Source organism: Ursus maritimus, unplaced genomic scaffold (genome assembly GCF_017311325.1).
Source record: "Ursus maritimus isolate PB19 unplaced genomic scaffold, ASM1731132v1 scaffold_5, whole genome shotgun sequence".
Classification (NCBI taxonomy): domain Eukaryota; kingdom Metazoa; phylum Chordata; class Mammalia; order Carnivora; family Ursidae; genus Ursus; species Ursus maritimus.
In genome coordinates, this window is record NW_024426663.1 from 13,378,539 (window position 1) to 13,384,678 (window position 6,140).

Consider the following 6,140-nt stretch of genomic DNA (forward strand, 5'->3'; position numbering starts at 1 on the left):
TTTTATAAAATCAGAAGAATGACATCCTGGCTTTTTTTCCTGACAATCACTATTTGGAAGCTTTGGGCAAATCATTTCACCTCATTGGATCTCTGTTCCCTCATTTGTGAAGGGGGAAGAGGAAGGAGGGAAGTACATGCATGTACCTCTAAGCTTACACTGAAAGTAAAAATTCTAGGATTGCGAGAATCCTATCACGTCATAAGCATTTTGGAATAATACCCCCACAGCAGCTGCTCTGGATACAACACTTGTGTCCAGTGAGATCTGCTGATTATCTTTAAGGAGCGGCAGCGCCGGGAGCCGGATCCTCCCTAGCGGGCACGAGACGCGCGCTTTCCCCTGCACCCCACCACCAGGCCTAGGACCACGAGTTCCTTTCTCATTTTTAGCCTCCTGTCAATAAATCTCCATTAGGGGATTAACAACCAAATAAAAAGCAGGGGTGTTTCCCCCACTTGTACCTCACTGTGACTGTGCCGTCTCTCCCTCAGGACTTCGTGGCCACATTCTTCACAGTGAACTTTGCCAAAATGCTTCTGTCGAAAGTGATACTTCAGAGCCTTGCAGCTGACAAAATCACTCCCACAGCACTCACATTTATAGCATTTAAGAGCCCACATCCTTTCCCAATGAAGGATTAGATGTGGATCCTACTGATGACAAAAACAAAAAGCGTAAACCCTTTGAAGAAAGCCCAGCCCCTCACAGTTACCTAGAATACACACGTTACTTCCAGTGTGCTAATCTGTGCTCGGTCACACGAATGTCTTCTAAGGAATTTCTCCCTCGCTAAAATCAAACACAATACCTACTTAGATGAGCTGTTTGTAAACTTGGGCTTATAAACAGTAAAGAGGCCATAACATCAGTAAAACCAAATGCAAAATCATGTCTAGGTATATATGCACATTCTTCTCAAAAGGATTTCAAGTGCATCTGTGACCCGAAAGACATTAGTCAGCTGCTACTTTAGATGTAATCTTTCCTCAAGGACTCTCCAAGAGCCATTGTCTCTTCAATTTTTATCACCCCATGAATTCCCATATTTGAGAAAATTATCATGAGGAATGACTTATACATGCCTTTTGAATCACTCCCTGGATTTTTAAAAGTAGTTAAGAAACAGATAAAAAGCAGAAGATTGTACCAAGAGACACAGTCAGGAAGATTCTGGCGATTCTGATCTCCAGCGGGCTGCTCCTGAAACTGTTTATTTTTCTGGTTGCCAGGTAACTCTGCTTGCATTTGTAAAGCTTGTCCTGAAGCTTAGAGCTCCTTCCTCAAAGGGTAGAATTATGGGATTTATAGTTACCAGTGTCTTAGCAATTGATTAGATCCAACTTTTCTTTTTATTTTTTTAAAGATGTATTTATTTATTTTAGAGAGGTGGAGGGAGGGATAGAGGGAGAGGGCGAGGAAGTATCTCAAGCAGACTTCCCTCTGAGCACGGAGCCCAACACAGGGCTCGATCCCAGGACCCTGAGATCAGGACCTGAGCCAAAATCAAGAGTCTGTGGGGAAGATCCACTCCCTGGCTTTTTTTCAGCTTCTAGAGTCAACTCTCATTCCTTGACTGGTGATTCCCTTTCTCCGCCTTCGAATGCAGCAAAGGCGAGTGGAATCCTGTTCACATTGCCTCGTTCGGATCTGTCTCCCTTTTCCCCTTTTAAGGACCCTTGCCACTCCATTGGGCCCAACTAGATAATCCAGGATAGTCTCCCAATTTTAACGTCAGCTATTGACAACCTTAAGGCTCTCTGCAAATTTATTTGTCCTTCGCCATGGAAGGTAACAAATTCAAAGCTTCCTAAGATGAGGACATGGACCTTTGGGGACCATTTTCTGCCTACTACATTGTAGTTCTGAACTTCAATCAGAAGCAGAAATGAATCCAAAATGTATCTGTATAAAACGAAAAGAGAGGCAAACTCTCTCCCCTCCTTGCAAAAACGCCTTTCCTTAAACGGCTTTAGAGTCTTTGTCCCACAAATTGAGAGCCGCCGAGCAGGTGTACTTCTCACTGAGGTGTGGTACGTTCTCCAACTACAGGTCCCATCACATTAGGAAGATGTGAAAACAATTTAGTGGGTTGTGACTCAAGTTTAAAAAAACCAAATAATACAAAACTAGAGAGTACTGAACATAGTGAAGGTAAATAATGATTTGTGAAACATCTGTTACAGCTAAACATATGCATATTTGTACTGGGTTGCAGGATAAAACGCATTTTAAAAAATCACAATTACACTAATTAGTTCATTTCACATCTTCTCATTGGTCAGCAAAAGTTCCATCTCTTGTTTTATTTCCCTTCAACCCCCATCCTCCACCTTCATTTACGTCCTTGTCCCCCGTAGGCAACCATTATAATGTGTTAACTATGTTATCTTTTTTTGTTATGTATATGTTTTTGCAGAATATTCCATACTCTGGGTTCATTTTTTTAATAATTTACATAAAATGAAAGTCAAAAGACACTATCTATACTCTGGTCCATTGCTTTCATCGCTACAGAGTAATCCATGGTGATATCTACCAGTTTTGCTATATGTCTTCTCTGGGTAGAAGTAAAAAACGTCTGATTCCACTGGTCTAGTGAGAACACCCAGGATTCATTGGAGAACTTTTAGAAAACCACTGGAAGTTTTCTTCATCTAAGTTACATATCTAAAATGTCTGTTTAGTCTTCCTGTTCCCAGCCATTAAGATCTATGGATGTCACTGTTCCCAAACTTGGTCCCGCAGAAGGACACAAGTCGACGTATACCATAAACAGGAGAGTCCTTTGTGCACTGATGCAAAGAGTTGTGGAATTTTTAAACTGAAACACCCTCTTCCTGCCTTTCCTGTCCCCTCCATCATTTTAATGGACAGGTATTTTATTTTATTTTATTTTATTTTTATTTATTTTTAAATATTTTATTTATTTATTCGACAGAGATAGAGACAGCCAGCGAGAGAGGGAACACAAGCAGGGGGAGTGGGAGAGGAAGAAGCAGGCTCACAGCAGAGGAGCATATCCCAGAACGCTGGGATCACGCCCTGAGCCGAAGGCAGACGCTTAACAGCTGTGCCACCCAGGAGCCCCTAATGGACAGGTATTTTAAGGATGGTTTGGTTGCAAGGAATAGAGACCCACTAAATATAAAATAGAATTTATTGAAAGGGTTTCGCATATCTTGGAAAGTCCAAGAGTGGGAAGTAAACCCAGAGCTAAAGGCCATCTATGTCCTTACCAAATTGCCTAAAACAACGGGGATATTCAATAAACTTTGGTTGAGTAAAAAATGCATGACTAGGTGGGTAGAGGAAGGAACTGGAAAATCATCAGAAGAGGCAGCAGCTCTCACTGATTCTAGGTCTGGCCCTGTGGTTCTTCTCTGCTTGCATATGTCTGCTTCCCTGGTCTACTTCTGCACGACCATGTATACTTGCTCCACGTGGCACCCTTCACGGGACAAACTACCCAGTTTGCCTGGAACTGTGGGGGTGCTTGTGATGCTAGACTTGCAGTGTTAAAACCAGGAAAGTTCGGGTAAACCAGGAGTTCGTCACCCTACCATTGCATCAGAGTATGCCTTAAAAATCAGCTTCGTAAATGCAGCCAATCACCGTGAATTGATGGATTGAGTTCCTCCAAGCCCCAATGTTGTGAAGTTTGGAGAACTTGATTGTATCTACCCAAATTGTAATTTAGTTCCCCTTCACCAGGTGTTCATTCCTGGGCCAATCAATCTTGACTGAGCTAAAGTGAAGGCAGTAGGCAAGTACATACCCCATCCATAAGCCTATGGACCAACTTTGCCAAGAAAGGGTGTTGAGGCAATGTTGGGCATTTGTAGTTCACAGACAGGACCTAGCACATCGCTCAGAGATTCCTAGCATGAGATCTCCAACCAGGCTCAGAAGAGTGATAACAGTGGAATTATTAGGTTTTCTCCATGAGATCTCTCTCCTCCCACCTTTCACTTAGTATAATGTTTCTGAGATTCACCCATGTTGTAGCATGTATTGTTACTTCATTCATTTCTATAGCCGAATACTGCTCTTTTAAATAAATCTACCACTTTTCTTATTAATCCATGCATTAATTAGTAGATATTTGGGCTGTTTCTGCTTTTAGCTAATATGAATTATGCAGTGATGAATATCCACACATACATCTACACATCTTTGTATAAATATTGTTTCAAATTCTTGGGTATCTGAATGTGGGTCTTACAGTAACTCTATCCTTAACCCTTTGAGGAAGAGCCAAACGGATCTCCACATTTTACATTCCCACCAGCCAATGTATGAGGGGTTTCAATTTCTCTATATCTTCCCCAACACTCACTATTTTACAGTTTTAAATTATAACTATCCTCATAAGTGTGAAGTGGATCTCATGAGTTTTGATTTGCATTTCTTGATGACTAATAATGTTGAATGCCTTTTCATGTGCTTGCTATGTGGATGTCTTCTTTGGAGAAACGTCTATTCAGATCCTATGCCTATTTTTTAAGTGGGTTGTCTTTTTATTGTTAAATTATGTGAACACTTTATATATTCTGGATACCAAACTCTCATCAGATATATGACTTGAAACTATTTTGCACCGGGGCGCCTGGGAGGCACAGCGGTTAAGCGTCTGCCTTAGGCTCAGGGCGTGATCCCGGCGTTATGGGATCAAGCCCCACATCAGTCTCCTCTGCTATGAGCCTGCTTCTTCCTCTCCCACTCCTCCTGCTTCTGTTCCCTCTCTCGCTGGCTGTCTCTATCTCTGTCGAATAAATAAAATCTTAAAAAAAAAACCACTTAAAAAAAAAAAAGAAACTATTTTGCACCATTCTGTGGTGTATTCTTTCATTTTCTTGGTAGTGTCCTTTCATGCACAAAAGTTTTTAATTCTGATGAACTCAGATTCATTTTACTTTTGTTACCTGTGCTTTTGGTGTCATATCTTAAAAACCATTGCCTAATTGATGGTCATGAAGATTTACAGCTGTTTTTCTTCTAAGAGTTTAATAACTTTAGCCCTTACACTTAGGCCTTTAATCCACTTTGATTAATTGTTGATTTTTGTATATGATATGAGGTAATGGTTCAAATTCATTCTTTTATATGTGGATATCTAGTTGTTCCAACATCATTTGTTGAAGAGATTATTTTTTCCCCATTGCATTATCTTGGTACCCTTGTCAAAAATCAATTGACCAGGGGTGCCTGGCTGGCTCGGTCTCTGGAACATGCAACTCTTGATCTCAGGGTTCTGAGTTTGAGCCCCATAATAAGTGTAGAGATTAACTTTAAAAAATAAATCTTTATGGGGCGCCTGGGTGGCACAGTCATTAAGCATCTGCCTTCGGCTCAGGGCATGATCCCAGAACGCTGGGATCCCACATCAGGCTCCTCCGCTGGGAGCCTGCTTCTTCCTCTCCCACTCCCCCTGCTTGTGTTCCCTCTCTCGCTGGCTGTCTCTCTATGTCAAACTAATAAATAAAATCTTTAAAAAAAAATAAATCTTTAAATTAAAAAAATCAATTGTCCATAGTTGTATGGGTTTATTTCTGGACTTTCAATTCTATTCCATTGATCTGTATGTCTGTCTTTATGGCTCTACCGTACTGTCTTGACTACTGTAGCTTCACAGTAGGTTTTGAAATTGTGTAGTGTGAGTCCTCCAACTTTGTTCTCCTTTCAACATTGTTTTGGCTATTCTGGGTTCCTTGAGTTTTCATGGAATTTTAGGTTCTGGTCATCAATTCCTATGAAGAAGCCAGCTGGGATTCTGAGAGAAATTGTGTTGAATCTCTAAATACATTTGAAGAGTATTGACTACTTAACAATATAAAGTGTTCCAGTGATCCCATGAACATGGGATCTTTCTATTTATTAGGGTCTTCTTTACTTTCTTTAAGCAATGTTTTATAGTTTTCAGTGTACATATCTTGAACTTCTTTGGTTAAATTTATTCCTAAATTTTTTCCTTGTGGGTGCTATTATATATGGAAATTATGTCTTAATTTCACTTTTGGCTTATTCATTGTTAGTGTTTAGAAACACAACTGACTTTTGTAATTGATCTTGTCTTCTGTAATCTTTTATACTCATTTCTTAGCTCTCATATTTTTTTTTTGATACTTTAGGGTTTTCTA